The sequence below is a fragment of the Typopeltis vanoorti genome, chromosome 9 (assembly GCF_054136105.1).
Source record: "Typopeltis vanoorti isolate ZY-2024b chromosome 9, IOZ_Tvanoo_1.0, whole genome shotgun sequence".
Classification (NCBI taxonomy): Eukaryota; Metazoa; Arthropoda; class Arachnida; order Uropygi; family Thelyphonidae; genus Typopeltis; species Typopeltis vanoorti.
In genome coordinates, this window is record NC_143557.1 from 62,464,237 (window position 1) to 62,478,886 (window position 14,650).

Genomic DNA, 14,650 nt, shown 5'->3' on the forward strand with positions numbered 1-14,650 from the left:
ATATCTTGGTCTTCCTCTGCGTCGTTTTCCTGCCAACCTGGCAGAAAACACTTGTTTTGCTAATCTAATAGCATTAGTTTTTTATGAATGTAATATTTTAAAATGATTTCAATTTCTAGCCAGTCTAACCTGCTACTGAAAACGGTGTTCTGGTCACCACAGTGTGTGCATGGCATCCATGCTATTCAGAGGAAAGATCAAACCTATGTAGTAGTATGTATCATTAGGTGATAGATGAGTTTCATTACCTGGTCTAATATCACCAAGTTGTTTTGGTTTGGAAATTTTCAGTCTTCTGGAACAAAATTTTTTTTTCTTTGACACATCACTAAACATTTATTATTGGTATAGAAACATTCATTTCATTTTTCATTCCATTATTTATATTAAATCTCTCAAAAGAGTTGCAAGCAAATTATTATCGGTTTCAAAAGGACCAGAAACTGGAGACCTGCAGTTTCTGGTCCTTTTGAAAGGTTTCTGGTTCCTTGCCAAATCATTGTCTGTAACTTTTGTCACACCCTGTTTCCATTTAATTTGCATTGTTTTGGATCTGTTGTATCATTACCCATGCTTGACCTCTTATTTTTGTATTAATTTTGATAAATTTCCTCTTACTATTTCTAAAATACATAAAATCTTTAGTATCTTTTCTTTCTTTTTTTTCCCCCCTCCTCAAGAAAGATAGAACTTGGTACCAAACACCTGGTATGAAAGGCATTGATTATAACTTGTGTTTTTGTTTAATGGGGAAAAACACTGGCATTTATGAGTAATAATTAACTTTTGATTTAGTTAGTTTTCTCAGGGGGCTTACATTGGTGAGTACAGGCATGGCAAATCCAAGATAGACCTGATCTTACTTTTCACAATATGCACTTGATATATCATATCTGTAGACTGGTTTTCTACTCTTCTTTCTTCTATTCCCTCTTACTTCTTATCCCCCCCCCCCAGTGCTATTTAGAGCAATTCGAGGGCAGTGGGGTGACTCTTTCTTCTCAAACCATAGTTTCCACTATCTACTAAAAAAAAGGCAAGCCTAGTTGCTTTAAGGTGGCAGCCCCACTACTAAGATCCCTATCGTCATGCTAGTAACTTGACATAGGGAAACACCTGTTACTTTTTAAGTCTTGATAAAATTCAAATTGGACAGAAATCATCAGAAAAATTTGCAAACTGAAAAAAGGTTAAGAAACTTCAGAAAAACATGAAGTATGCTACATGGAAATTAGAAGCATAGCACATAAAGAAGAAAAATTAGATAAAATTTTAAATGATGAAATTACTTTCCCCCCAATGCTATTAGAGTATTCGAGGGCTAGGGGTGAATCTTTCCTATTTTGCTATTTCATCTTATGTGGAAAGGGCCTCTGCAACCCTACCACTTTCTTCTTGCAGTGACTTCACTCCAAAATGCTACTATGATTGTGCCTAATAACGCATCTCATGCTACATCGGCTGTCGCGCAGAATAATCAGAGCCACGTTCAGGGCTTAGGCAGAGGGTCCTGTTCGAGAAGTATATTACAGTCTCCATCAAAAGTCAGTAATACCGTGAATCAGCAACACAGAATGTATAAGATTAATCTTAGAAAAGAATTTTACATAGGTACATGGAATGTCCAGGGTTTACAGATGGGTACTCTTGAGATTGTCTGTAAAGAGATGGATAGGTATAAAATTAACATCTTGGGAATTACAGAGACCAGATGGAATGGAGAAGGTTACTTTAAAAGACAGGATGGTAAGCTAGTTATTTACTCAGGTGGTGACTCAAAACATCATGGGTAGCTGTGATACTGAAGACAACTCAGGCAAGAAGCCTTCTTGGTTATAACCTCATTAATGATAGGATTCTCTCCATTAGACTTAAGGCTCAGCCTACCAATGTATCAATTGTGGTAGTTTATGCACCCCACATGGATAGGCCTGAAGAAGAGAGTGAAGAATTCTATGAAAACTTGCAAACTGTTTTGGACTGCCTACCAAGGAGAGACATACTGTACATCTTAGGAGACTTAAATGCAAAAGTGGGAAAGAGTATGAGAGTCAGGCCGGAGTGTGGCATGTTTGGTCTGGGTGAACGTAACACCCATGGTGAAAGACTGTTGGAATTTGCCCGTGCTAACAGATTAGTTATTACCAATACCTGCTTCCAGAAACATCCATGACGGACCTATACTTGGACATCCAACATTGATAGGTCAAGGCACCAGATTGATTACATCCTGGCTCTCCAGCGGTGGAAGACAATCATCTCTGATGTGCATACTTGTCCTGGAGCAGATTGTGGTACAGACCATCAGCTGGTAAGAGCCAAAGTAAGACTAAGACTCCGAAGACTTCCAGGTCAGGCACATTCCACTAGATTGGATGTTAGAGTAATTCCTAGTGGATTCACAGAAGAAACATCAACTCGGCTGGATGATTTTTTGGAGACCAATGAGGAAATCTCACCAGAAATGCTTTGGGAAGGAGTCAAGATGATAATACAGGATACAGCAAAGACGTATCTTGGCCCAATAAGAAAACCAAGAGACCCATGGATATCAGATTCAACATGGGAACTAATCAAAAGAAGGCGGTTGGAAAAACAAAGAGACACAGGAACCGAAGAATACAAGAGATTACATAGAGAAATCAGAAGAGCCATCAAGCAGGATAAGGAAAAGTTCTATACTAATAAATGTGAAGAAATAGAGTTCCAGATGAGAAGGCATAATTATAAAAGGATGTTTTATTTAGTTCGTGACTTAAAGCACAAGTTCAAGCCTAAATTGAATGTCATCAAAGACAGGAATGGATCATTACTAACAGAAGAGTTGGAAATCAAAAACAGATGGAAAGAATGCTGTGAGGAACTGTACAGCAGAGTGGGTAAAGAAAATGTGGAGTCCTCCCACCAAGAAAATTTTGATTTGGAACCTCCTCCACTTAGGCATGAAGTTGAAAGAGCAGTTAAGCAGCTCAACAGCAATAAGGCCCCAGGTGCAGATGAAATCCCAGCAGAGTTAATTAAGGCCACAGGAGATGGAGGGATAAGAGTGTTTCATAGATTGATTACAAGGATATGGGAGACAGGATCATGGCCTAGAGACTGGAAGAAGTCAGTTTTCATACCACTACACAAGAAAGGTGATATGAAGGCATGCAAGAATTATAGAACTATTAGTTTGATATCTCATGCAAGTAAAATTTTATTAAAGATTATGCTAAATAGGATTGAGGCCAAAGTTGAGGCAGAGATGCCAAAGAACAAGCAGGTTTTAGGAAAGGTAGGGGCACCAGAGATCAGATCCTTTGCCTTAGACAGATCTTAGAAAAATATAAAGAATTCAGACTCCCTCTGGTAATGTTTCTTAGACTACTCTAAAGCTTTTGACTGTGTTGAGCATGTGAAACTGTGGGAGGTAATGGAAAGAATGGGTTTTCCTCAACCCACTATCAGGTTGATAGCGAACTTGTATAAGGAGCAAGAAGCCACAGTAAGAACAGGTGTTGGATTAACTGACTGGCTTCAAGTTGGAAAAGGAGTTAGACAAGGATGTTTACTTTCTCCTGACTTGTTTAGTATATATGCAGAGGACATCATGCGTGAAGCATTGGATGAGCTCAGGACAGGAATTACGATAGGAGGTAGATTGATCAGTAATCTGAGGTATGCTGATGATACAGTACTCCTTTGTAATGACATGGAAGAACTAGGACTAATTCTTGACAAAGTTAACAAGATCAGTAATAACAGAGGACTTCAACTCAATTCTAGCAAGACAAAGATCATGGTTCTCAAAGGAAAAACAAACAGAGAAGCTCTTGAGAAACAAATGTATCTTAATGGAGAAAGAATTGAGGAAGTCAGCAAGTTTGAGTACCTGGGATCCATTATTAATGTGAAGAATTGCTGTTCAGAAGATGTCAGAAAAAGGTTAGGAATGGCTAAAACAACAGTCAGAGATCTGTCTAAAATCTGGAAGGATGGATCTATCTCCATGGGAACAAAGTTGAGGATTCTGGATGCAGTTGTTTTTCCAACAGTGACTTATGGATACTTGGAACCTAAAGAAGTCAGATAAGAAACAGATATCTGCTTTTGAGACGTGTTACAGAAGGCTGTTGAGGATATCATACACTGAAAGGCGTACAAATGAATGGGTGTTAGAAAAGATTAGTAGAACTTTAAGGCTCCTTAAGGATATTGACAGAAGAAAATTAAAATATTTTGGACACAGAAAGGATGGAAGGAGGACTTCTCAGAACAGTAATAGAAGGTAAAGTTCCTGGAAAAAGAGGTAGGGGTAGACCATCAATGAGATGGATGGATGGCGTGTGTGGAGTGACTGATCTTCAGAGAGTTGAGGCTGCCAGAAGGGCAAACGACAGGACTACATGGCGAGGCCTAGTGTGGAACATCATCGAGCATCGGAGTGACCATACGGCATCTGTAGATGCCCAGTGAACACAGACAGACAGTTCTTATAGAAACAAAAAAAAAAAAAAAAAACTTAAAGGAGCAAAAGAAACAACTAATTATCATATCATATATAGTGGAGTGGACAAACAAATACGTGCAAAAGCTGGTGTAATGATTTTGGATCCATAAATCGGTTAAAGCAAAAATAACTTATTATACATACTGGAATGAAAAGAATATTAGAGGTGCGATTAAAATTAAATAAAGAAAATGTAACAGTTGTTGGAGTGTATGTCCCTGAAGAAAGAAAAGAAGAAAATTATTACTTTTACAAACAGTTACAAGGAATATATGAAAAATTAAATAAAACAGACCATATAATTATAGCTGGAGATCTTAATGCCAGAATAAGAATGAAAAAAATTAATAATAATAATATAGAAAAAATTGGAGAACCAACACTAAACAAAAAATGGAAAGCAACTCATTGATTATATAATATATAATAAAAGAGGACAAAAATCATAATAGACTACTTTATAACAAATAAAAAAGCAGCAAACCTCTTTCTAGATGTTAAAGTCAGAAAAGAGCTAGAAATCGACACAGAATCACTATTTAGTGCAGACAAAACTAAAGTTTCCACCCAACTGGTTACAAAAAATACAAAAAAGTAAAGAAACTAGAGAAACCTAATTACAAAGTAAGACTACTAAATGGTTCTACGGTCGATTTTCTTGAGTTTACAGGACGAAAAACCCGAGTTTCCGGGAGGAAAAACCTGCTTGCCCGTGCCAGAGATCGACTAACTCGGGAACCGGTCGAAAAAAGGCTTAGAAAAATTTCCTCTAGTCGCCAACTAGACTCGAAACCAAGTCTTCCTTCGTGCGGCCAAGCGCGGCGGTGTGCAAACGCCACATCCGCTGAGCTACACAGGCTGAGCTGACTACTAAATGATTCAAGTACAAGAAATTTATACCAACAGAAGGCTGCTCTTCTAAGCACAATACCCAGACCAATACCTAGGTCGTCTGCAGATGATTTGTTGCCTGCACATCACACCTGAATGGTGTGATGTGCAGGCAACAAATAGAAACATCAAGGCAACGATGACTGCCTTGATGCTTCTATTCTAGTGGTCTCATTGGCAGGGTGATCACACTGTAACAGTACAAAAGCAACTCATGAGACACGAATGCTGTCATTGCAGTGGCTAGGCGGGATTCTGACTTAGAAGCGTTCAGTCATAATCCCACAGATGGTAGCTTCGCACCACTGGTCACTCGACCATGTACATATACCAAGTGTCCGAATCCGCGGTTCCTCTCATATTGAGCAGGATTACTATCTCGACTAGTCATCAGTAGGATAAAACTAACCTGTAATCTTTATTAGCAGATTGGACTCTCTTGATAGATGTCAGTGCCATTTATTATTAAAATTGATTGTTCTTACTCCTACTATGGATTTGGCCAGTCGAACTTGTACCTATCTGTAATTGATGAAGCCTATGAGAATTATCCCTGTTCAGGCTAATAATGGAGTTTATGTGGCAGGCTCATACTACACAGCCACCAAATTGACCAAACGAGACATCCATCGCTAGAGAGTCAGACAAAAAGGTTCCCAACAATTGCTATGCTGGGGCAGGGTTTTAGAGTTGAATGGAGTACACCACCTTCTCCTCATTATCTAGACGAAATATACCATTTAATGATGGAGCTAGATCGCCAAATTCCCTATGATAAGCTCGTGTGCATAGGTGGGGTGGAAAGTACCCAAATTAAGTAGAGCTCTTATGCATCTACCTTTGGGATCCTCATATGAGGCCTGTTGAACCTGTTATAGGTGGTTAGCATTTCACTAGGAATTATGAAATGTTCTATAAACACTCAATATCTATCATCAGGCTCCCTCTGATGACTTGATTATTTTCTTAAAGGATATCAATAGAATTCGGCTAGTTAACTTGACCAACAGGACTAAGGCTCAAACCTCCACATCTACCTCAAAGAGAATCATAGTTACTCCTATTGTTTACCCGCTTTTGATTGAATTTCTTCACTTTGACATTCAGAGCACTGGGCAGAAATCACATTGCGTTATCACCTCTCAATGGCCATCGCAATGCTTCCATGAGACATTCCATGAAAAGGCCCCAAAGCTGGTCCAGGCTCAATCATTCCATCACTGGACAGTTTCGCCCAGTCCCAGTGCAGTACCGTACCTGCTTTGGACTCCAGCCCGACTGACCCAGTCGTCAGGTTACTGATCCGTCTTGCCGACTTCCCTTACCTACATTATTTTATCGACTAGCGGCTGTTCAACTTGGAGACCTACTGCAGATATGGGTACAATCCAGCATGAAAATGGAGGTGCAGTGCTTTAAGGGGATAGCATCCCTATCTCTGGATGAGCCAAATCCAGGGGGCCAAACCCTTACAAAGAAAACACAACTCTCCCTGGGACTTCTGTCAACTTCTCTGAGTTTCGGTTGCGTTACTGCACTTGGCCCCAGAGGGACCAACATCCGGGTTCTGAAGGTTTTTTCTCGCAACGTCCTGCTTCGGAATGGATTTCTCAATTTCCCTTAGGACCGACTGACCCATGTTCAACTGCTGTTTACATGGAACCCTTCTCCACCTCAGTCCTCAAGGTTCTTACTTGAGTATTTGCTACTGCCATAAGAAAATGAAGATATTGGGGAAGAATGGAATAATATAAAATAAATTATTACATCAGTAGCATATGAAAGTCTAGGAACACACAAAAAATATCATAAAAATAAAAAATTACATATATGGGACAATGAAATAAAAACAGTAATTGAAAATAAAAAGCTGGCCTTTAAAATAGCAAAAAACAAGATGAATTAAATATAAAAAAAGACGAGCAATAGCAAAAAGAGAAACCAGAAAGAGAGACAAAGAAATCTGGGAAAAATTTGTATTGTATCTAGAAAATGACATTTACAAAATATGACCCAAAGCATATAAAATACTAAAATACATGAATGCAGATATAAAATAAATTGCAAGATGTAAAAGAATTTTTGGATTACTTCACAGATCTTTGGACAGATAATATTAACATAAAAAAAATTACACCAATAACTTACAAAACTCTTTAAATGATATAATAATGATGAAAGAATTAAAGGACATCCTAAGTAAAATAAAAAGTGGCAAATCAGCAGGAGAAGATGTGATAAACTCTGAACTGTATAAATTTGCTGGAAAAAAATTTCATCAGAGATTATTAAAAGTTTTAAATAAAAATGCACTTGAGTCTCTTTTTATGCATATCTTTTTTTATGCAGTTTTGAAGTTATGCAGTGCATAACTTCAAAACTTATGTACCATTGTACTTAATGATCAGTGTGTTGCAGCACATTCTAGCGTAACGTGTAAGCAGTGAGTGTCTGTGAAGTTTAATTTTGCATGAGAGTAAGTGTTTGTCTTTTCATTATCGTAAGTCTAAATTTTGCTAATTTTTATTTTAAAGATTTAATTTGGCCCAATGGAGAAATAAAAAAAAAACAAAGAAAAGCAGTTTCTTTGGAAATGAAAGGAGAGGGATTTACGGCGATTGGTAAACATTTAATTTAGGCGAATCTACTATAAGAGCAATTAAAAAGAATGATGTCGCAATAAGAAAATCTGTCATTTCTAGCACAAAACTAAGAGCCAAATTATCATCGTACTCAAGAGATGCTTTGTTAGAAAAAACGGAACAAGCGCTCGTAATTTGGATTGAAGAATTAACTCAAAGAAGAATTCCTATAAGTGGTTATTTAATTAAACAAAAAGCTCTTCTGTTTTATGAACAGATGAAGCAATTGGAGCCATCTACTTCCGCTTCCTATTCTGATAAAGAACTTTCGACTAGCAAAGGATGGCTAACCAGGTTTTTAAATAGGAATGCACTTCATAACATGACGATTACAGCAAGGTTGCAGCAGCCAAAAATTTTCAAGATAAGTTAGACAGAATTATTGAAGATAGTGGATATTGTCCCAATTAAGTTTTTAACTCTGACAAAACAGGATTGTTTTGGAAGAAAATGCCTAGTCAAACTTACATCGCAAAGTCTGAGAAAAGAGCAAGTGGGTTTAAAGTAAGCAAAGATCGAGTAACGTTGTTACTTTGTAGCAATGCATCAGTGGATCAAATGTTGAAACCCCTCCTAGTAAATCGATCACCAAGACCACATGCTCTAAAAGGCAAAGATCTAAAACAGCTGCTGGCACACTGGATGGCTAATACAAAGGCCTGAGTAACAACTGCTGTATTTATTGAATGGTTCAATAATTGCTTTGTACCAGAATTTGAAACATACATGAAACAAAATGCTCTCGATTTAAAAGTTTTATTAATTGTTGACAATGCACCAAGTCATCTGTATTTAGAACATCCAAATGTGCAGGTAGTGTTTTATCTGCCCAATAAAACAATCATTATTAAAACACTTAAGGAATTGAGCAACGTAGTTAAGGATATAAATTAAATTAAACTTTAATAAATATTTTCCGATATTTCGGCAATGTCACATTGCCATCTTCTAAAGGAACTTACAAAAAGGCACGTGCACGTAGGCACTACAAACACAAGTAACTGGGAATGAAGAGCTGAGGCTATTGTTCTAAAAGTCCTGATGGTGCCCTCTTGCGGGCTAAGTAGGTGTTCTTGGCCGTTGGGCTGAAGGTCTACTGATGTAAGCCTCCCAAATTTGGGGCAGTCGCATGCAACCAAATTTGTTGAGATTTGGAGAATTTCTTAGGGCTGAGGCTGATTCCATAAATAGTCTTTCGTATTTGTATTTGCTACGGTGTATTACTGTAGCTTTCTTCCACCGTATTCTGTGGCGTGTATCCAGAGCGTGGTCCGCAAGACTAGAATGGCTATACTTGTGAAACCGGATGTAGTCCTTGTGTTCAGAAATTCTGATATTCGCTGTCCTGCCTGTTTGGCCAAAGTAAGACAGATTACAACTGCAAGGGACCTGGTATACACCAGGTAGGTCTAGGGGAAGTGGTTGGTCTTTAGTGGAGCGGATAAGGGATGCCAATTTTCTGTAAGGTTTGTAACAGGAGGTCAGGTCATGCTTTTTTAAGATTTTGGTAATCTTTTCCGAGGTGCCTCGGATGTAGGGAATGGTGATGGATTTAGAGTAATCCTTGTTGTGGAGGGGGGGGGGATCTGTGGTTTGTAGGTTCTAATATTTTTTGGACTTTTTTTGGGGGGGTAGCCATTGGCTGAGAAAGTGTTGAGAATGTGATTTAGTTCAGTGTTTAGGGCCAAGTTGTTTGAACAGATTAGTTTGGCCCTGTTGTATAGTGTTTTCACTACTCCGTATTGTTGTGAGGGGGGGGGGAATTGTTGGTGAATGTATCTGCCTGTATGGGTAGGTTTTCTGTAAACTGAGAAAACCAAGGTTCCATTGGGCTGGCGGGTGACTAGTGTGTCTAGGAAAGGGAGGCTGTTTTTTTCCTCTTTTTCCAGGGTGAATTTGATTCTGGGATGTTGGTTGTTTAAGTGTGTTAAGAAGGAGAGAAGTGTTTCAGAGCCATGTGGCCAAATAGCGAACACATCATCAACGTAGCGAAGCCACATGGTTGGTTTTTGTTTGGCAGAGGCTGAAGCTTTTTCTTCAAAGGTCTCCATAAAGAAATTGGCCAAGGGTGGGGAGAGTGGTGAACCCATGGCTGTCCCCTCTATTTGTTTGTAGAATTTTCCTTGCCAAACGAAATAGCCCGAGTTCATTGTGAACTGAAATAAGGCCGAGATATCATGAGAAAATTTAGCTTGGATTAGCTCTAGAGTTTCCTTGAGTGGGACATTTGTGAATAAAGAGGAGACGTCAAAGCTGACCATTATGTCAGTATGTTGGAGTGTAAGGTTTTCTATGCTGGCTTTGAAATGGGCTGAGTTTTTTATGTGTGATGGTGTGTTGCCAGTATAGTGTGTGAGCTCTTTGGCCAAATGTTTAGCTAATTTGTATGTGGGGGAATCAATGCCATCCACTATTGGACGTAATGGCACATTTTCTTTATGTATTTTTGGGAGTCCGTAAATACGGGGGGGTATAGAGTTAAATGGCTTTAATCTGTTGGTATCTTCTACAGGCCAAGAAAACAATCATTATTCAGCCATTAGATCAAGTTATTATTGCTACTTTTAAAAAATATTACATTAAGCACACTTTTCAATTTATATTGGATAAATTAGAAAATGAATCATTAATAGTAACTGACGTTTGGAAAAAATTTGTATTTTGGCAGATGCAACATGATTTATGCCTTAAATCATGTTGCATCTGCTGTTGCTGAAATAAGAGCACAAACTTTAAATGTCTGCTGGAAAGCATTTTGGCCTGGATGTGTTGCAAACAGTGCAACCATTCAAACATCTACATTATCAGCTGAAATCATTATTTGGGCACATGAAATTGGTGGAGAAGTTTTTGATACATTTATCCAGAATGATGTAGATGAATTGCATGTGGATAATGCCTTAAGTGACGATGATATTATTGGATATCAATTAACTTTAGATATCGTTGAAGATCCAGAAAATGATAGTGAAGTGGAAGATAAACCCGTGCCCCTCCCTGCAAATATAATTCGAGAAGATCTTAAATTGTGCAATAAATTGGAAAATAATTTGTTGTTAATGACACAGATTCTGAATGAGCCTTTAAATTCGAACGTGAGCTGAAGAACTGCATGTCTGGATATCAAAGCTGTATAAAAAATTAGTAAAATCATCACAAAGTTTAATCACTGATTACATTGTCAGAAGAAAAAAATCAGCACAGAACGAGGGTGAAGCTAATTCTGTTTGTGAAGAACCATTGCCTTTACCCTACAGTTCTGATGTGCTGACTATCTCTTCTGGTGATGAAAGTGATTTCGTACCAGTTCGTAAACGTTGCCAAATATTGTCTAATAGCGACGATAATTCTGATGAAAAAATGTAAAAAAAAGTTACTTTTCAATAAAATTAAATGAATAAAGCTTTAAAACAAACTTAGGCATTCTTATTTTCCTGAATTTTTATAAACCTTTTAGGTTTATTTTAATTCATTGCTTTGATTTTATGCTGTTTTAGAAAATTATGGAATGTATTCCTAATTTTTTAATGTAAGTTAGGTCTTTTTTGTGCGATTTTTTTTTATATGCAGTTTTCTGTGGAACATATCTACCGCATAAAAAGAGACCCAACTGTATATACAAATGGACAATTACCAATAGAATGGAATACAAGTATAGTAATGCTTATATTTAAAAAAGGGGATAAAACAAAACCTGCTAATTACAGGAGTATTAGTTAATGAAAATATATAGTGAAAAAATATTATTAGAATATCAAAATGGATTTAGAAAAGGACGCTATACAATAGATGCAACTTTTTGTTTAAAACTACTTATAGAAAAAAAAAGAAGTGAATTTAATTTAGAAACTCATCTTTTGTTTATAGATTACAAAAAAGCAATTGACAAATTAAATATATATAAACTGTTTTGATATATTACAAAGAATAAATATATCTTATATTTTACTACATGCAATAATGAATATATACAAAGATAATGAAATAAAAATAAATGAAAAAATGTCTGAAAAACGATCTATAAACCAAGGAATAATACAAGGATGTGCTCTGTCTCCAATACTCCTCAATATTTATATTAATGAAATATTAATACAGTAGAACACCTTAAACAATCCAGGTATAGAAATTTCCTGGAATATCAAAATAAATACACTATTATTTGCAGATGATCAGATAAGGAAGAAAATTTACAAAGAGCAATATATAATTTAAATGTTATAGTAGAACAGTTTGGAATGAAAATATCCATAGATGAAACTAAAACAATGGCATTTTGTAGACACACTCCAGTTAAAAGTAAAATAGTTATTAATAATAAAATAATAGAACAGATAAATACTTTCAGTTATAAAAAGCCAAACGGCTATTTTATCTGGCGAAGTTAATTAAATTAAGGGGATAAAAATCCCTTATTTTACAGCTAGTATGCGAAACAGATCGGAAACTATGATCTATGCGAAACTGAGATCGGAAACTATGATCTAAGAGTTTCATGCCGAAGAACTATCGGCAAATCCAACATAAGTGAACACCTGGTAGTACAACACCAAGGCAACTCGAAGCAAAGGTGGAGAAAGTTCCCTCACTATCTTTGATATTTTCTCATAATGTAAAACACAGCTCCTAGGAGATGTAATACTGCCTTATATTATGAGGAGAGGTCACTACCCAGACTGGTTTCAAACTGGTTTGAGGTCTGATCAGTGAGTAGGTAGACCTGGATGATATCAAAGTTTAAATGAAAAGAACTTGCATACCTTCACTATATGAATGCCAGAAAGGTGTGCCCATATATTATAACTAAGATAAAAAGCCAAACGGCTATTTTTTTCTGGCGAAGTTAATTAAATTAAGGGGATAAAAATCCCTTATTATTTTACAGCCAGTATGAGAAACTCTGAGAAATAGCTGTTTGGCTTTTTATCTTAGTTATAATATATGGGCACACCTTTCTGGCATTCATATAGTGAAGGTATGCAAGTTCTTTTCATTTAAACTTTGATATCATCCAGGTCTACCTATTCACTGATGAGACCTCAAAAAAGGTTGAAACCTGTCTGGGTAGTGACCTCTCCTCATAATGTAAGGCAATATTACATCTCCTAGGAGCCGTGTTTTACATTATGAGAAAATATCAAAGATAGTGAGGGAGTTTTCTCCACCTTTGCTTTGAGTTAATTAAATTAAGGGGATAAAAATCCCTTATTATTTTACAGCCAGTATGAGAAACTCTGAGAAATAGCTGTTTGGCTTTTTATTTTAGTTATAATATATGGGCACACCTTTCTGGCATTCATATAGTGAAGGTATGCAAGTTCTTTTCATTTAAACTTTGATATTATCCAGGTCTACCTACTCACTGATGAGACCTCAAAAAAGGTTGAAAGCAGTCTGGGTAGTGACCTCTCCTCATAATATAAGGCATTGTTACATCTCCTAGGAGCTGTGTTTTACATTATGAGAAAATATCAAGGATTGTGAGGGAGCTTTCTCCACCTTTGCTTTGAGTTGCCTTGGTGTTGTACTACCAGGTGTTCACTTACGCTTGGATTCGCCGATAGTTCTTCGGCATGAAACTCTTAGATCGTAGTTTTCGATCTCAGAGTTTTGCATAGTGGCTGTAAAATAATAAGGGATTTTTATCCTCTTAAATTAACTTTCAGTTATTGGATATGATATAATATGAAGGAGAAAAAGACATAAAATTAAAAACTTCAAAATATTTACAGATTATAGATCTGTAAATATTAAACATGCTTGAAAATATACAATACTTTAATAGTGCCCACATTATTATATGGCAGTGAAATTTGGACAATAACCAAACAAGAACAAAGAATAAAAAGAAGTGAAATGAAATTTATAATCACTACAAAATACACATTATTACACCAAAAAAGGAACAAAGATATTTTAAAAGAACTAAAAACAAAATCCCTATCCAAAACAAAATCCCTATCCGATATCCAAAACAAATAATAAAATATAAACCAATTGGAAAGAGAAGGTCGGGTAGATCTCAAAAAAGGATATTGGATGATAATGAGACCCGAATAGACCAACACTGTCTGTATTCGTAATTAGTATTATGATGATGATTTAGTTAGCATTTTGTCTTGGTGAAAACCTTGTCACCAAGACATTTTCCGATGCACAATAGCAGGAAGGCAAACAAGTACCGAGTTCAGAATCACATGATTCTACAGTCCTAACCTGCACTTTTGTAGGTATAGTGAGATCTTAATTGTATCATTAGTGGACTCATGGCAGTCTCCCAGTTTGTTAGTTGAGAGAAATGTAGTAGATGTTGGACATTTTCTGTTCTTCTAGTTTGAATCTCAACATAGCTATATATGTCTACCTTGATGAAATGTTTTAAGCACAACTTAACAGCCAACACCCTAGGATCTGTTTTAACTGAAAAAGAAAACAACTCTGTCCTTCTTGACAATCTATTAATCTCCCCAGCAGATTCTTATCCTTTTGTGTTTACACAAAACCAACACACATTGCTTGGTACATCTTTTTTTTTTCAATGGGATTTTTTTACCCATCAAAAGTTGTAAGCCTATAGTGCATTTGTATACCATGGATTGGTGCACTACAGTACATTAGTGTCATA

The 14,650-nt window shown here is 36.6% G+C and overlaps 1 protein-coding gene across 3 annotated transcripts in view; it reads left to right on the forward strand.

The window, feature by feature from the left end:
* dpa (disc proliferation abnormal) overlaps nucleotides 1–14,650 on the forward strand; it is a 238,270-nt gene that overhangs the window by 161,614 nt on the left and 62,006 nt on the right. The gene's annotated exons all lie outside the window — the stretch shown is intronic.